The following is a 19,677-nucleotide window of genomic DNA, read 5'->3' on the forward strand; positions in this document are numbered from 1 at the left end:
TAGGACGCTGGTGCGATTGTTTGGAATCCGTACAAGGTCAGGTTGAAGGAAGACATCGAATCAGTTACGAAGTGGGGTGTTAGGTTTGTGACCGGTAGGTTCGAAAAACACGTAAGCGTTAAGAGATGCCTCGGGAACTGAAATGGGAATGAGGCTTTCTTTTCGAAGAAAATTTTTGAGAAAATTTAGAGAGCCAACATTTGAAGTTCACTGCCGAACGATTCTACTACCGCCAACATACATCACGCATAAGACCACAAAAGATAAGATACCAGAAATTATGGCTTACACGGAGTCGTATAGATAGTCGTTTTTCCCTCGCTCTATTTGCGAGTGAAACAGGAAAGGAAATAACTAGTAGTGGTAGAGGGTACCCTCCGCCACGCACCATACTGTGACTTGTCGGAGTACCTATATAGATGTAGATTTGTATACTTAGCGTTTTCTAAAACGCAATAAGGGGATTGCACCCTAAGCACGAGGAACATCACCATACTATAACACCACCTCTTCTGTACTTCACTGTTGGCGCTATACATGATGGCAGGTAACATTCTCCAGGTTTTCTCCAAATCCAAACCCTTTCATCGGAATGCCACAGGGTACAGTGTCATTCATGACTCCTAATCACTCGATTCCAGTCATACACTGTGGCGTTCGCCTTTTCGCCGCCTTGAGTGTAGCTGAGAATTGACTATAGAAGGGAGTGTGACATCTCATCGGCAACGAGGTTATTCGAGACCGTATTGATTACAGAAAAATGTGGCTTATGAGGAGCTGCTCGACCTTTGCACCACATACTTCCTCTCCCAGCACTGTCTGGACTGGTGGCAGCAATCTGGAACTTACGAGTGATGATTTCATGCGACTTTTTACAATCACCCTCAGCAACGCTAGGCAGCCCCTGTCCATAAGCGCATGACGGCTGTTTGGTTTAGCTGTGACTGCTCCTCCGCGTTTCCGGAAACTTCGGAAATTTGTGGTAAGGTCTTATGGGACAGAACTGCTGAGGTCATCGGTCCCTAAGCTTACGCACCACTTAATCTAATTTAAACAAACTTACGCTAACGACAACACACACACACCCATGCCCGAGGGAGGACTCGAATCTCCGATGGAGGGAGCCGCCCGGACCGTGACAAGGCAGACTGCACGGCTACCCCGCGCGGCTCCGCGTTTCCACTTCACAGTTACATCACCAACAGTGCACTCGGAAGGGGTTGAAATACTGCGATGGATCTGTTACTGAGGTGGAATCCAGTGACTAGACCAGTCCACATTCGGAATCTCTGGGCTCTCCTGACAGACCCGTTCCGGGTTACTGCCTCGCTACTGACAAGATATCTCACCTCCTTTTACACTGGCGTAACCGCCTCTTGTGATAACTAGTGCTCAATTCAGTATTCCATAGCGGAGTGTGGGTATTTTTAATCAGATCTGTACACCTAACTGGTGATCAATTTTGTACATGTTGCGCACATTTATGATATCAATTTTGTAATGGTTAATACTGTGAAGTGATTCATTGTTAGATGCTAATTGGAGTGAGACCAGATATGTTATTTTACAGTATTTGACGTTTTAATAAAATTACATAAAAATGTAGGTTTTTACGGAAACTGAAAAGCAACTTTCCGTATGTTCCATAGATATATATTTGGTTGTTGGTCAACCATCGTCCATTTATTATTCTGCAACATTGTGATCACGATTATTGGAATCTGCAATATATAATTATACAAGGGCTATTCAAATAGAAACCTTAAAAATGCTAAAATATTTTTAATTTTTAATTGTAACAATGAACAAAAAAAATTAAATGTCATTTTGTCCTAGTCTCCCAGACGTTGGATGCACGTATTTCTCCACTTTGGAAGTGCTTCGATACCTCGGTCAAAGAATTCTTTTGGTCATGTGTTTGGCCAGCCATGCATTGTGGTTGTCACCTCTTCATCATTTCTGAAATGTCTGCCTCTCATTGCTTCTTTGGGTGCAGTGAACAGATGAAAGTTACTAGCAGCGAGGTCTGGTGAATACGGAGGATGTATCATACATTCAGATTTAATTTCCTGAGTAGTCTCAACTGTCCTACAGGTTGTATGCAGTTGGGCATTTTCATGCTGTTGCAATTATCGTGAAATCACAACTCCTCGTCGTTTACTCTTGACTTCAAGGTGAAGCTGATTTTTGCGCATCAGAATAAGAAATACTGTTTATCATCACTCCCTTATCCACGTAATGCCCCACAATTACTGCACTGGCACCCAAAAAGACACTGTGCACGACTTTTCCAGCAAAGGTTAAGTGGGGAATTTTTTTTAGTTTCGGCGATGAGCTGTGGCACCATTCCTTGCTTGAACTTTTCGTTTATGTTTGGTGATAGTGGACCCAAGTCTCATTGTCTGTAACATTTTTCCCAGAAAAGCATCGTCTTCGATATGGAAATGATGTAGAAGTTCTTCACAGGCACTGACGTGACGACCTTTCAATTTGGCAGTCAACTGACGTGGCACTCATCTTGCAGACAACTTGGAAGTGCAAAAAATATTCTGTGTTGAACCAATGCTAATTCAGACTTGTTGCTATTTCGGTCAAAGTTACGAATCTGTTCTCCTTTACTAGCTCCTAGACTAAAAAAATGTTTTCATCTGTCACTACACAGTGAGCATGCCTCGGTCTTGGGGCATACTCCACAGAAGTTACACCACTTTTAAACTTCCTCCGCCACTCTTACGCCTGAAATGACAGAAACGAATCACTGTACTATTCTATCTTTCCGCGATGAATTTCGGTTGGTTTGACACCTTCGCTACACAAAAAACACTTCACACATGGCTGATCAATCGCTATGGATGTTGACAGTGGGGCAGCCATCTTATTGTGGGCGCTGCTGCCTTCTCTTGCAGTGGAGCATCATTCCCCATACCTGTCGGTCACTTCCTGAACCTCAACGAACACTGCTGCCTCCTACCAATCCCATCACACAACTTTTCGAAATTTTATGGAACTTTTAAGGTTTTCATTTGAGTCACCCTCACATCAATCAGAAGTCTCATGGGAACCCATTTCGATGTACGAACTGAACGCATGCACGTGTTTAAACTATTCTGACGCGAAAATAATCTAAAATGAAATCATATTTATCAAAAGAATGTGGAAACAAGGACTCGTAAAATTTTTAATGTTTCCTCTGACTGTGAAGTATTAGGAATCTCTGTCTATATACAGTTCGAAACATAAGTTCCACACGGCGAACATTTCGGAAATTTGGTTACTTAAGTTAGTAAGTGAAATCAGTTAATTAGATAGCTACGCGAAATAAAAATAATCGCTGACAAAAGCGTGCAACAATCTTCTCTAAAAAGCCAGAATTCATTGTATTTTTTAAAAAATGAAATGTAATAGCTCTGTTAACGAAGTATAAATATTTTCATTAAATAATCATCAATGCATTGTGTACCCATACTCACGTTTTGAAGTCGTTCGCAACTAACAAGGGGAGCACATAACTAATGGGTCACGGCTTTTGCTCATCTTTCCCACGGCTGCAGTATATACTTGCAATTAGATGTATTGCCCTTGTATGATCCATTTCTCAAGAATATTCGAGAAATCCAAGTTCAAAGATTTGCGAGCGTGTTGAAAACCATACGAGAGAGCCAGCCGTCGAGCGTCGACGTTAGTAAAACTTCATTTGAGTGTCGTCATTTGTTTTGTTAATCTTCTGCAAACATTTGTGTCGCTACAGCTAATCATTTTTCTTTGGTAAGGTACTGAGTACTCGATTCTCTGGAGGGTTATTGACCATTTATTACATTTAGTGTCTAAACATCACTGAAGTAACATATGGGTTTCTCTGAACATCAAGTCAAAAAAAAACTTTAATTTCTTCCCCATTTCTGTTGTTTTTTTCTTTTCATACGTGCCTGATGACAACTTCAGGACGCGAAACTGGTAGTACTAATAAAGGATTATTCAACAGCTGCTGCAATTTTACGAATATATGATAACAATGATAATAACAGTGGTACATTCGTGAGGAGGTGTTATCCATGTACAATAATGAAACGAACATTTATTTATCGATACGTTCATGCGCATATTTAAAAGACTCACAGGTGAGTAATTACAGTTATAATTTTTCGTCGTCATTGAAATGCACATTATCTCCAGCCAGTCATCACGCAGTATTAAAAATTCAAGATGACGGAAATATTCCAACTATACTAGCGGAAAAAATCCCCCTGCACTCCCTGTATCTCCAACCAACCACAGCGCAGTGTTCCTCATCTAAAACCAGTCACAACGCAGTATTAAACATCTAAGGTGTTGGAAACAAATCAGTTGTCCTATAAACTTCACAGCCCCTCTTCCCTCCTCTTTCCAGTGCAGTATTAAAAATCCAATTGATGGAAATAGACCAACTGTGTGCTTTATACTCCCCTCTTCCCTTTCCTCTTTTTCCAGTCAACCAACCTGAGTGTAATGTTAGAAAATGGAGCCACATATGCTGTCAAAATTATGTAACCTCAACTTGAAAAGCTTGTTATTTCCTTGAAAGTCAAAGATACGCATTATTTCAACCATAAAAAATATATTATGTTACATTATTTACGTACACATACATATATCTGTCACGTAATATTACACTGATCTCAATGTCAGAGCTACGCACGTATACAGTATAGCTCTGGCTTAATACTGAAATGACTCCAAGGTCCAAGATAAGCATAATATACATCCATACACACATATGTCTCTATGTAATATGTCAATACTGATTTCTCTCTCTCTCTCTCTCTCTCTCTCTCTCTCTCTCTCTCTCTGCGATTCCATTTCTCACAGCAATTAAAAAATTATTTCAACTATTTTGTGTCATGTTAAGAAAAAAGTACAAATGCATCTCTGTCTTTTTTTCAGCTACTCACAGACACAAGTAGAATACACACGTCAATGCAGCGTACTCTTGTTACCATGTGGCAGATAAAGCTGAGGGCAGAGAGAGATACCTCCACACGTTTCAGCTGTCCTGGTAAGATACAGTGCAGCTGACATGAAAGACACTCGCTAACATTGTGTGAAAGAAATAAAATATAAAAGTAGTAGAAAATATAATACAAACACAAGAAATAAGCTACATACAAAATTTATTACAAAAAGAACTGTTTTTCCATACAATATTTTTTCATAGAGTTGCATTATTTTCACATTTTACAATATACACATTAATTTTTTAAAGTACTTACATTAGACACAATCACCATTTTTTAAATTATTTACATTATGTATACATTTCTCAGATACTTACATTTTACAGTAAAAGTCAATCGCATATTTACATTGTACTGTATCTAATCACCACTTTTTTCCAAGTATTTATATTATTTATACATTGTTTCAAGTATTAATATTATTACAATAAAAACCAATTCGGTTTTTTACATTGCACACAATCACATTTTTGAGGTATTCACATTATTACAATAAAAACCAGTTATATACAGTCATCTTTTTTGATTTGGTTATGTCCCCAGGGCCAGTGTATTTACCATATCGGGAAATATACACCGTTAGTCATTCGAAGCAGATAGATTTTAAGTTTTTAGTAGTCAAAACCGTGCTGCTTCGAATGAATGGCAAACTGCTGATTTGTTTTCACTTCCGAATCTAAAACGCACTGCTTGTAATCGTCAACGGTGCGCGTGTTTGCAGACAATTGTTTTGCACTTTTTGCTCTGCGCATTACGTATGCCGACTCGATTTCAAGCGCATACATTTTTGCGTGAAGGCCCGCAAATTCTACGTTAGGCTCATCATTCAGTTCATCTTTCATCAAACCAACCACTTTTTTATTCAGCAGGGGAATACTGTAGGCTATTTGTTATTCGCTGAGAATCCCGAAGTCTCGAACCACGTGTGCATATTACCCCTGATATCCTCATAGATTTGTTAGTCTTGATGTGCTATATGAGACTATCAGTATCAGTGTAGCACAGTTTTTCACAATTTCGTAGGAATTTGTTTAGTATATATATCCAAAATAGCAATCAAAAAGGAGCGTTGCCGAATTACTATGTCTGAAACTGCCATTCAAACTGCGACTGGTTTGTCGAAGATATTTTGTCGGAGGAGTTCAGTGGCGACAATATCTGCGTTGAAAATTATGTACATTCCAAAAATGGTACCTTTTCCACATTAAAATTTTTATGCACCTTAAGGAGGCCATTGAAATTTATATAAGAGGTAGATGATGAAACATCCCCCAGCTATACAAACTATTCACATCAATGTATGTTCATCGATGTTTTCATCGTGATCGCATGTCAATTGTTGGTAACTGCGTGTCTAAAAGAACAGTAAACAGTTCCCTATCTCGATGGTGTTGAACCAGTCATGCAATACTTTTTAAAAGAGTAAAGCGCCATTCGACTGTGTATTACTAGATTTATCTTTTGTACTATCCAGATTTCGGTTTTTACGCCATTATCAAGTACAATGTTAAGGTTCTTAGGCCATTACTAAGTCATATATATTAAGGCAGTCCCAAGCCTCAACACAGTCAAAGGGAGGTTTACTCTTAAAAAAAATTCCCCCTTGATGTCTCGTTCCACAAGCTGGTGTTGTTTGATATATTTCTTCTTCCGATATTTTCGGCTGAGAATCCCACGCCAAACCAAGTGCGGTACAGTTCATATGTCTTCAGGCAAAGACGGCGAAAGTTTGCTAACATGTCAGCAAGGAAAAGCACATCAATTTTTAAATATAAATCGTAGTATAGTATCCTCCCACTGCTTTGCGCTTGAATGCGTTTCATAAGCTGCACTCTGTTTGGTACTCAGCTTCTGTTACCATTTCGCCTGTTAGCAAACACTTGGACTTTTCGATTGAGGGCTGCTGATCTTCCAGAAGAATGTTTTCATTGTTGACGCACTCTCATGGGAAAATTCCCTTCTGGTTACGAAATTAAAATCAAAATCGTCTTGGGTATTTTGCTTCTGGTTTCCGGTAAGATGCACACTGTTAAAGGAAACAAGTCAGAAAATTTAGTGATATAATACAACGGAAATTTATGTTGCATTTCTTCTCCTGATGTATTATTGAAATACTCTTTGTGAAAGATTTATATTTTTCGTGTTCGATGGTACCATGTAAAAGAAACAAAATCTGGATGTAATGTAATTTTTTCATCATCACAAGTTGTCTTTTGTTTACGCAGGCTCGTGATCAAGAAATGCCAGTCATAACTGCTCGGATTGTGGAACACGACGTGCACAGTACAGTGATGCCTATGATTCACACTGCAGCAGGGATGTGCTGCCCCTCGGTATGCACCTATGAGGCGACGATGATCCCGGTGCTTCAAATCGTCTTCCGGAAAGGGTTTCTCGCAAATATGGCAGACTTTTGCTGGACAAAACGCTGATTCTTCGGGGCTTAATATAATCATCTGATTTTGTAATAAAAAGTTATTCACAGTCTCAGCGATTGCGTAGACCTGTTGACTAAACCATTCCACGCAGTCGCTGTCTCTGTACAATTTAAACTGGGAGTATTCCTCGTCATAGCTGCATTGTACGTAGTAATCTATTGTACGTAATCTATTCAAATGTATATGATCAGAATGTTATTGTTATTGTGGTCTTCAGTCCTGAGACTGGTTTGATGCAGCTCTCCATGCTGCTCTATCCTGTGCAAGCTTCATCATCTCCCAGTACCTACTGCAACCTACATCCTTCTGAATCTGCTTGGTGTATTCATCTCTTGGTTTCCCTCTACGATTTTTACCCTCCACGCTGCCCTCCAATACTAAATTGGTGATCCCTTGATGCCTCAGAACATGTCCTACCAACCGATCCCTTCTTCTAGTCAAGTTGTGCCACATACTTCTCTTCTCCCCATTCCTATTCATTACCTCCTCATTAGTTATGTGATCTACAGCATTGTTCTGTAGCACCACATTTCGAAAGCTTCTATTCTCTTCTTGTCCAAATTATTTATCGTCCATGTTTCACTTCCATACATGGCTACACTCCATACAAATACTTTCAGAAACGACTTCCTAACACTTAAATCTATACTCGATGTTAACAAATTTCTCTTCTTCAGAAACGCTTTCCTTGCCATTTCCAGTCTACATTTTACATTCTCTCTACTTCGAACATCATCAGTTATTTTTCTCCCCAAATAGCAAAACTCCTTTACTACTTTAAGTGTCTCATTTCCTAATCTAATTCCCTCAGCATAACCCGACTTAATTCGACTACATTCCACTATCCTCGTTTTGCTTTTGTTGATGCTCATCTTATGTTGAATTCTGAATCTCTTTTTCAAGTTTTAACTAAAGTAGGACTTAAGGGATATCTACAGAATTGTCGTTTTCCAACACCAAAATTGATTATTAGGGACGTCTCATTGATGTCCATGACACTCATCCCTTGACTAAGCATTTAGAGTACATTGGGAGATTATCTTCTCCTAAAAATGTGCTCGGACTACCAGCAGTTCTTACAGAACTTACCTACAACGTTAAATTTATTCCGAACGCAGCGCAAATCTCTGCTACTTTACATAACCTCCAGCGTACAAAATATTACTTTCCAAATGACTAAAGAATGCGATCATTTCTAAGGTTGAACAGTGCATCACTTAGTCGACCATGTCTTATTACGATCCATAAAAACTGGTAGCGCTTGGCATTGATGCACCATCACAAGGAATACGAGCACATCTATCTCACAAGGTTGTAAACGCTGATCGCCCCATAGTATTCACATCTAAGACGTTCAATAATGCCCAAATCAACTACACTCAGCCAGTTGTGGTGGCCGACCGGTTCTAGGCACTTTAGTCCGGAACCGCGCGACTGCTACAGTCGAAGGTTCGAATCCTGCCTCGGGCATGGATGTGTGTGATGTCCTTAGGCTAGTTAGGTTTAATTAGTTCTAAGTTCTAGGCGACTGATGACCTCAGAAGTTAAGTCCCATAGTGCCCAGAGCCATTTGATCCACCCATTAACTACACTCAGCTGGAAAAGAAATCCTTAGCCTATGGAGTCATGAAATTTCATCGCTATCTGGATGGCAGAATTTTTTTTTTCTCGTGAATGATCATAATTCACGGTGTGCTCTTTTTCATCTGACCAAAGATGCGCCTGAGCATGCAGCACAGAAGCTGCATAGTTGGTCATCACGTCTTTCGGATTACCAGTATGAAATTCTTTACGTTCCACGGCACAGAACGCAAATACAGAGGCTCTGTCTTTCTTACCTATGGTAAGTGATCCGGAATTGGATGCTTCTCGCCTTTAAATTTGTTACGACTTCTACACTACTCGTTAGCAGCAGACACAGTGGCTGCGCCAAAGACTGAGATGGCGTCGAATTTTACAGTTATTTATTGAACTTTCTTTACAATTTCTCCCTCGTCGTCGCTGCCCAGCCCTGCGGATCCCTCCGCCTGGCTGCTGTTGTGCAGATTTTCTGACAATGTGCGCAACGCGCGCCGCTGATCGCACTCGGGAGCCTCAGGCCACCAGTGCTCCGCTGAAGCCAGGTTGCCCTGTGGTCGAGATGAACTCGTCGCCGCTCGGCGCCCCATGTACAGGCACGCCCACGGAGCCGCGTCGCCGTGAGGTCAGCTGCCGACGCCTGTTGCACCGGCGGCTGGGAAGCCGTCAGTCGCGATGTCCGCGAGGTCCCGCCATGGACAGACCACGCGCCAAGGGGCCGGGTTGCCGTGAAGTCCGGGCGTCAGTCCCCGGCGGCGCCTGAGGACAAGACCGCACTGCGGCCGGTCCTGCTGGAAGTTCTCACTGTAGTTAGTCAGCCATGGTGCCGACCGAACTCGGGCCGACCTCCAGAGCTAAAGTTGACATCTGGCGGCAAACGGATGACTCCTGCGAGCTGGAACAGACTTCTGGAATTGTCACCTACAAAGATTGAACATTTGGACACGGGGACACGGAACGGCGACACGGACCACGTCCGTCCTCAGATCCGAGCTGCTTCCTAATGGCTTCTCTCTGCCTGCGCTCCACTATTTATATCTCGCAGGACACTTTCTACCCTCGGTGGTAGCTTTTTTTATTACTCCCGCAGTATATTGCAGCGTAACGTAGCGTGCTGGCCTCACTTCCCCTTACTCCGCACTCTCCAGGCTTCGCTCGGCGCTCGGTCTGTGTGCAGCCTTGCGTCAGCCTGTTGGTAGACTGCTGCTGTCAGCAAAGGCTATCTGTGCATGCTTACTTCGCAACGCCTCGGTCGCCGGCGTGCCTCTGTTTCGCCATTCTCCATTGCTTGAAGTAACGCTTGCTATATGTGGCCGCAACAAATTAATCAGGCCGATTCGCAAGCACTGCAGGCTTTTCTGACAGACTGTCAGTGGATCGCACAAGATACTGAACGCAATCTGTCGCTACGCTCAAGTATTACATTGAAATATGTTAGCCTCGTAATCCGAAGTCAACTTTACGTGCAGCAGTGTGCAAACACCACGGACACCACAACAGCCTCTCTCTTGAAGATGCTGTGACTTTACTGCGTACTGCTAAAGAGACAAACGTCATGATTCCTGTATCATCCTAATAAAACGTTTTGAGACTTTGATTCGGGAGGACGACGGTTCAATCCCGCGCCCGGCCATCCTGATTTAGGTTTTCCGTGATTTCCCTAAATCACTCCAGGCAAATGCCGGGATGGTTCCTCTGAAAGGGCACGGCCGACTTCCTTCCCCATCCTTCACTAATCCGATGAGACCGATGACCACGCTGTCTGGTCTCCTTCCCCGCAACGACCTTGAGACTTTGACAAAGAAGGCAGTGGAAAATCGTTAAGACAGAGCTGCTAGCACAGCTCACTGTTGAAAAGCACTTTCAACAGATGACTGCTCATTACAATGGTTGCGTGGACGACCAGGAAGTGCTTTGACTGGCCTCGACTGTCGGTCCTTGACAACGTATCCACATTCATTTTTCTGATCCTTTCTGGAACACACGATGGCTTATTGTCGTCGATGCGTACAGCAGACATCCATTAGTCATCCCAATGACTGGCTTGCCATGAAATATCGTTACAAACGACAGGACGCAGTTTTCTTCATTGGAATTTCAACAGTTTTGACAAGAAAATGGGATTCAACGTGTATGAATGACACTGTTCTTTCTTCAGTCAAACGGTGGAGCCGAACGTTTCGTTCACACTTCCAAAGCCCAGATGTCCAACCTTCATTCTTCGCACTCGAAAGAAAATGCTTTGTTATTAATAAAATTTTCTCGCTCTTCCAGCGTGTCAGGTGGGTAAAAACCCATTGTCAGATGGTGAATGACTGCCGTGTCGCCGTGGCCTCGCTGCTACATAGCCATTCTGCCTCCTGTGACGTCACTGGTGCCTTCTTCCTCGCCATATGTGGTACTGTTTTCGTCCCGCATCCGGCGTACCCGCTTCAACCCCGTGATGTGCAGAGCTGCCAACCGCCATCCTTAATGATGGAGTTGTCAAACATATTTATTTCTACCGCTTCTTTTATGACGCTATCCCAAAATCCCTTCGACCTCATAATGACAGATGTTTCGTCGAACAGAATTCGGAGTCGATTTTCTAAACTGTGTTCCGCCAAGGCTGAATTTTCAGGACAGCTTAGGTGTAAGCACGTCTCGTGTTGCTCCACAGCCAACGTAGCAGCAGCCACAGTGACATAGTGCGTATTCTGTACGCTCCAGGCGTTCTAAGCCCTAGATCGTCCTTCACAGGCCGCATAAGCTGCCAAATTTTTGCTGGGGGCCTGAACGCTGATGATACACAACTGGCCATTAAAATTGATACACCGCGAATACGACGTGCTACAGACGCGAACTTTAACCGACAGGAAGGAGATGCACTGATATGCAAATGATTAGCTTTTCAGAACATTCACACAAGGTTGGCGCCGGTGGCAGCACCTACAACGTGCTGACAAGAGGAAAGTTTCCAACCGATTTCTCATACACAAAAAGTAGTTGACCGGCGTTGCCTGGTGAAACGTCGTTGTCATGCCTCGTGTAAGGAGGAGAAACGCGTACCATCACGTTTCCGACTTCGATAAAGGTCAGATTGTAACCTATCGCGATTGCGGTTTATCGTATGGCGACATTGCTGCTCGCGTTGATCGAGATCCAATGACTGTTAGCAGAATGTGGAATTGGTGGGTTGAGGAGGGTAATACGGAACGCCGTGCTGGATCCCAACGGCCTCGTATCACTAGTAGTCGAGATGACAGGCAACTTATCCGCATGCCTGTAACCAATCGTGCAACCACGTCTCGATCCCTGAGTCAACAGACGGGGACATTTGCAAGACAACAACCATCTGCACGAACAGTTCGGCGACGTTTGCAGCAGCATGGACTATCAGCTCGGAGACCATGGCTGCGGTTACCCTTGACGCTGCATCACAAACAGGAGCGTCTATGATGGTCTACTCAACGACGAACCTGGGTGCACGAATGGCAAAACGTCATTTTTTTCTGTTGAATCCAGGTTCTGTTTACAGCATCATGATGGTCGCATATGTGTTTGGCGACATCGCGCTGAACACTCATTGGAGGCATGTATTCGTCATTGCCATACTGGCTTATCACCCAGCGTGATGGTATGGGGTGCCATTGGTTACACGTGTCGGTCACCTATTGTTCGCATTGACGGCACTTTGAACGGCGGACGTTACATTTCAGACGTGTTACGACCCGTGGCCCTAACCTTCATTCGATCTCTGCGAAACCCTACATTTCAGCAGGATAATGCATGACCGCATGTTGCAGGTTCTGAATGGGTCTTTCTGGATACAGAAAATGTTCGACTGCTGCCCTGGCCAGCACATTTCCAGATCTCTCACCAACTGAAAACAGCTGGTCAATGGTGGCCGAGCAACTGGCTTGTCACAATACGCCAGTCACTACTCTTGATAAACTGTGGTATCGTGTTGAAGCTGCATAGGCAGCTGTACCTGTACACGCCATCCAAGCTCTGTTTGATTCAATGGCCAGGCGTATCAAAGCCGTTGTTACGGCCATAGGTGGTTGTTCTGGGTACTGATTTCTCAGGATCTATGTACCCAAATTGGAAATGTAATCACATGTCAGTTCTAGTATAATATATTTGTCCAATGAATACCAGTTTATCATCTGCATTTCTTCTTGGTGTAGCAATTTTAATGGCCAGTAGTGTATGTTGTGTCTTTTCAGGAGCGCCTAATCTTGCTCGACGCCAGCCAGTGTGGCCGAGCGGTTCTAGGCGCTTCAGTCTGCAACCGCGCGACTGCTACGGTCGCACGTTCGAATCCTGCCTCGGGCATGGATGTGTGTGATGTCCTTAGGTTAGTTAGGTTTAAGTAGTTCTAAGTTCTAGGGGACTGATGACCTCAGCTGTTAATTCCCATAGCGCTCAGAGCCATTTGGACCTTGTTTTTTTCTTGCTCGACACTGTGCCACGGAAAGACAAAAATGCAAGTTTCTTGTCCTCTTCTTTGGTGCTGTTTGTCCTGCGTGTCTCTCCATAAGTGGCCTCCTGTGATCCCTGGTCGTGATTGTAGCCATTTTCCCGGAAGACTTTTCGGGCATGACTTAGTTCTAGCGGCAGACTTTTAACGTCTGAGACGACTTTAGCACGGCGGACGATGGTGTTCAGAAGGCCATGTTTTTGTGCCGGATGGTGCTGGCTAAGAGAGTGCAGGTACTGATCCGTGTTTGTAGGCTTGCTGTAGACACTGTGGCTGATGTGTCCATTTGTTTCCCGGCGAACGTGGACGTCAAGGAAGGGCAAGCACCATATATGTCTACTTCCGTCGTAATAGGAATGTTCGTGAATGCCATTCAGGTATTCTAAGATTTCTCCCAGTTTTTCACTTCCGTGGGGCCAGATGATAAAAGTGTCGTCAACGTAACGATAAAAGCAAACTTGGCTTATCGGGAGCTTGTCCAAAATGACGGCTTCAGATTTCTCCATAAAAAGGTTGGCTGTGGCTAGCCCAACGGGCTGAAAGACTGGCCGCTAGGTAGGAAATACGATGATGTCAACGTCTGCTCAAATCGCCCCAGAATTGTGCGATTGATAAAACCATCGGTGTACTTGATGTGATGCACACAGCGATCCACATGCAGCATAAGGAGGCCGGCCAGACGTTTTGCCAGTTTGTAAGCTGGTGACCCAATACTGTTCACAATGGGGTGGAGAGGAGAACCCATTTTGTGGATCTTTGGTACCCAATAAAGCGTACGTAGTCTCGGCGCCTGCCCGAGGATATTTCATTCATGTCGTGGCGAGACCATACATGTTGGTTTGTTTTGTTATGTTTTCCAGAACGTTTCCCACTCTGCCTTTCCACGATGGTTCCCGGCAAAACTGTTGCATCGTCCTCATCACTGCACTTTGCGTCCTCGACACCCTGCTTCAGATGCCGACTTCTCAATGAAATCGTGCACAGAGGACAGAGATCTCTACCGCGCTATAACAGACCTCACAACTGGGAACCATGCGTTGCCACGCAGACAGTTGGGCAAGCTTATTATACATTCGCGGCAAATTAGGCACCGAACGACGGCACCAGAACCAGCTTCGTTTTCCTGATCATTGTTATCCTGCCAGGTGTCAGCAGACTACTCTGGCACGGATGACGACCTCTGCCCGCCTGCCGCAGCCATCACGTCTGTCGCCGTTCGCAGCGGCGTCAGTCACGGACAGCGAGCCCGCATCCAGGCCTAGCGCCACTCACTGCTGCACCTACCTGTGGCGATGGGTCGACTCTCTACATCTCCTTTTTTGTTTTTTTTTTTTTTTTTGGGCAGAACTTCCCAGTGGTTCGTAAGGCAAATAATGTCAGGACGCGGGTTGGCGCCATCTGCCATCGCTCACGTCCAACTCCGTCAGCTGCACCACAGAAGGGCCCTTCCCCAGGACATCGCCCGCATCCCCACTATACGACTACGGTGCGCAATTCGTTTTCGGGGGAATAGAGGAAGGGACGCGACATCGACGGTGTCTGTGCCGACCGCACACATTTTCGCAGAAGATGCTTCACTTAGACACCCCGCCAGCAGGTGTCGCCGCTATCTGCAGGGCTCGCTGTGTTCCTCTGGATGGCGCTATGGAGCCACAAGAGTAAGCCGTCTATGTTTCTGGTCACTGCATACAAATGTATCCGTCCACACATCTCTTTAGGGTGCTGCGCACCAAATCTTAGTGCGCTGTACATACTGTAAATAAAAGTGCTGATTTTTTTAATTTTAATAATCAACAGCTTCAGTTGCCCCGTTTACCTAGAAATCTACCTAGGTTTCAGTCGGGATAACCCAACCTTCTTCAGAATAACAGTAACTACCGTTCGTCCATAGTGGACATCGTAAAGCTAAAACTACAAATCCATAAATTATCGTCAGATTGTAAAAACTCGTCTGAAACTGCCTCGGCCCCACTTCGCGACCGCGATGCGGCAGCCACGAGTTCCAGTACAGCGCTCGCCGCGATGCGGCAGCCACGAGTTCCAGTACAGCGCTCGCGGCTGCACATCGCGGTCGCGAAGTGGGGCCGAGGCAGTTTCAGACGAGTTTTTACAATCTGACGATAATTTATTGATTTGTAGTTTTAGCTTTACGATGTCCACCATGGACAAACGGTAGTTACTGTTATTCTGAAGAAGGTTGGGTTATCCCGTCTGAAACCTAGGTAGATTTCTAGGTAAACGGGGCAACTGAAGCTGTTGATTATTAAAATTAAAATTAAAATTTGTACGGTTGCTGACAGGGCCGAGAAATGTTGAAGATATTTATGCTGATTTTTTAGTCATTTATTAAATGTTCGGAGCGTTAAACGTTTGCCCAACTACCTCGCACTAAATACGAACACAACAAGACCTACAGATCATCTCCTAAATCTTCACACAGAACTGTACAATTCGCTGTTCCGGTTCTTCAACTGTATTATGAGGTGCGGCTACATTTTATGTGTCATAATGCGGTGTGATCTGATCGTAAACCAGTGATTTTAATCTGTGATTCTGGTTAAGAATACGCAAAAATGGGACTTGAATGTATTAACTTAATAATCCCTATTGCTTTTTTATAATATCCACTGATGCTGGTGTCACACCCCATAAATGCAGTCGCCACACTGTGGTTAAGTAAAGTAGAAATTTCTGCCATAAGTTCCGACGCAACCGAACCAAGCAGCAGAGTGTAGCTTTAGGGGGGGAGGGGGGGGGACCAAGAAGAGCAATACCTCATGTAATTCTCAACCTGTTGCCTGATGGACCAGAAAATGATCTGGGAGGTGTTAATTTAAACCTTGAGATTTATTACAATTACTTGTACATGAATGAAGTTTAATTGTGCAACTTTGTTACATGCTACTGTCCCTTGCGAAATGCAGACAAACTGGTCATTATGGGCGGTGGGGGGGGGGGGGGGGGCGGGGGGCTGATGCCTGTATGGGAACAAGGGAAAAGATTTTATAAGCTTGTGCGTGGTCCAACATGCTGTAACAGAGATTAGCATTGCTGAGGGCAAAGCACAAGAGAGAAAGTTGTTATTACTCATTCACAGAAATTCGCGCTGCTCATGAACTGAAAACTTCTCTAACCGATTTGCATGGGACGAGAGAAAAATTGATGCTTATTACAGTAACCAAAACGAGAGAAGAGCCCACTGCTCAAGCCAAGACAGGGTGGTGCACAGAATTTATCTTATGACACACGTGGCAAAGATTTCGCCATTCTGAGAGTGTTTGATAGAAAGAGATGTGACTGCTAACAAGCTCTGATCGTGACATAACTAATGGTACGCCAGCAAGCAGTTGCATTGCGTCTCACCAGCGTTACCACGTGGTACACCTGCACACCGTGTCCCCATCGGCCAACAGCATCTCCAGTGTGTCCCGCCCGTAGCACATCCAGTATTCCACTGCCCATTCACTCTCCTACACCTTTGAGAGGACCCACTTTTTGGCGCACCTGCCGGTCAGTTACAACCCTAGCTTCTGGGCGCAAAACAAGGGCCCAATCAGCTTCGCGTCCAAAGTTAAAGTTTTGGTGGTAAGTTCCTATGGGACCAAACTGCTGAGGTCATCGGTCCCTAGGGTTACACACTATTTAATCTAACTTACGCTAAGAACAACACACACATCCAGGCCCCAGGGAGGTCTCGAACCTACGACGGCCGGAGCCGCGAGGACTGTGGTTGTAAGTAGGCTGTTTATGTTTTCTTTATGTAAGTTTGCTGTTTATGTTTTTTATTGGCAACGTTACATAGCACTCTGTATGAAAATCACTGGCTGTGCTATGTGGCTAGTATGTGGCTAGTTTGAATTGTTGTCTGCCATTGTTGTCATGAACTGCTATAGCTGGATGCGAACAGCGCATAGCGCTGGGCAGTTGGAGGGGAGCCGCCAGCAGTGGCGGATGTGAGGACAGAGATGGCGGAGTTTGAAATTTGTAAAAATTGATGTCATGAGCTGCTGTATATATTATGACTATTGATGACTATTAAGGTAAATACAGTGTTTGTTCTCTATTAATATCTTTCATTTGCTAACTATCCCTATCAGTAGTTAGTGCCTTCAGTAGTTTGAATCTTTTATTTAGCTGGCAGTAGTGGCGCTCGCCGTATTGCCGTAGTTCCAGTAACGAAGATTTTTGTGAGGTAAGTGATTTCTGAAAGGTGTAGTTTAATGTTACTCAGGGCCATTCCTTTGTAGGGATTTCTGAAAGTCAGATTGCGTTGCGCTAAAAATACTGTGTGTCAGTTTAAGCACAGTCTTGTACAAGTTGTTCAAAGTGGACGTTTCGTATGTATAAATTCCTCTAAGGGGACGTTTCATATGTCGACCCTTAGCCTAGGATACCTCACTGGAATCTTCTGATTTTTTCTTGTAGTTTGTGTATTTAGTGTAGCTTTTGTTTATTGATAGTGCGTAATTGTAGAGAGAATCTCCTTTGTAGTTGCAGTCTTTCATTGTTGTACAGTAAAACAGTTGTGGCATGCATGTAGCTTTGCGCCAAGTATTTCGCTGCTGCAATTAACTAGATATTATTTTCAGTGCTATGTTAATGTGTTCTCTTATTTTTGCTATTCAAATTGTGCTTTTCTGTGTTATCGTGTGAAATATTGTGACAATAATGGCGTGTGAAAAACGTAACACTCGGCTCCAAAGTAAACTAAGAAACGACAGTGAAGACGAAAGCAATGTGTTAGCGCCACTGTGTAATGAGTTAACTAATGTTCAAAGTAGTAATTTGGTAACTGTGCATAGGGAAATGGAGCGGGCGTCAAACAATGGCGTAGACAGTCAAACAGGTAGTGAACAAGGAAGCATTATCGATCGATCGGTCGGCAACAGCTCGCCTCAGGAATCCGAAATGACAGAACACAATATGGCAAATACTGTAGACTTAGGTTTTGGGTCCTCACCGGTTTCTCAAATGAGTCAAGACACATTTTCTGCTTGTCAAAATGTGAATGCTGCCGGTGAAAACGCACTGCCAAAGAGCATAGAGAAACAGATTCCAGACACTAATACATTATTATTGCAATTAATGCAAAAAATGGAACAACACCAGAGACGAACACAGCAACAGTTAGACACAGTGGAACAAAATCAGAGACAAACACAGCAAAAGCTTCAAAAGTTAGACTCATTGGAACAAACGCTTGAACAAACACGTGAAGATTTAACTACTGAGTTACATAAAATCGAATCGAAATGTCAAAAAGTCTGTAATGACGTAAAAACACAAATTTGTGAGCATTTCCAACCTATTTTTTCGCGTCATGAGAATGTATTACAGAATCACGAAGCAGCCATAAAAGAACTGCAAACCATTGTTCATGAAAATCATGAGACCTTGTGGGCTAAAATTGACTCAGTTGCATCTACCGATTCGGTTACGCAACTGGCAAAAACTCAGGAAAACTTAAAGAACACAGTAGATTCGATTTCAACACAAATGGACACTCTGAAACTTGGTTCAGAAAAACACACTGAGGAAATGTGTTCACTATCGGAGAAAGTAGCTGAACTTTCGGATCAGGTCACTAACTTATCTACAAAGGTAGATGATGATCTGAATGACACAAGACCCGTAGCCTTCACTGACACAGAAGACTATGAACAAATAAGAAAATTCAAACAAAATCAAAATCAAATTAATACACAGTATAAAAGAGAAATCCGGGAAGTACAAGATCAGTTGACGCAGGTGATACAAGAATTACGTATTTCAGAGGACACTCGCGCCCCAATACTGGAAGAGGGACATAGAAATACGGAAAAGCCACAATATAATAACACAGAGCATTTCGGTAATTATGAAAGAAATTGGCAAGGTGCACCGAATTTTGAGATGGAACCGCCGACACGACGTAACAATGACCGATATGTGACTCGCCGACATGATGATTTTGACTATAAGCTGTTCATTACTACACGTAAATTCAAAACATTTAAGAATTCTGGCAACGACATTCATCCACAAGCGTGGCTCCATCAATTCTCTCATTGTTTTCCTCCCAACTGGTCATTAGAACACAGATTAGAATTTATGTGTGGCTACTTAGAAAATGAACCAGCTGTAAGAATGCGATCGGTCATTCACGATTGCCACAGTGAAGGAGAATTTTACCATGCCTTCCTCTCAGCATATTGGTCTCAAGCTACAC

The sequence above is a fragment of the Schistocerca cancellata genome, chromosome 6, assembly GCF_023864275.1.
Source record: "Schistocerca cancellata isolate TAMUIC-IGC-003103 chromosome 6, iqSchCanc2.1, whole genome shotgun sequence".
NCBI classification, from domain to species: Eukaryota; Metazoa; Arthropoda; class Insecta; order Orthoptera; family Acrididae; genus Schistocerca; species Schistocerca cancellata.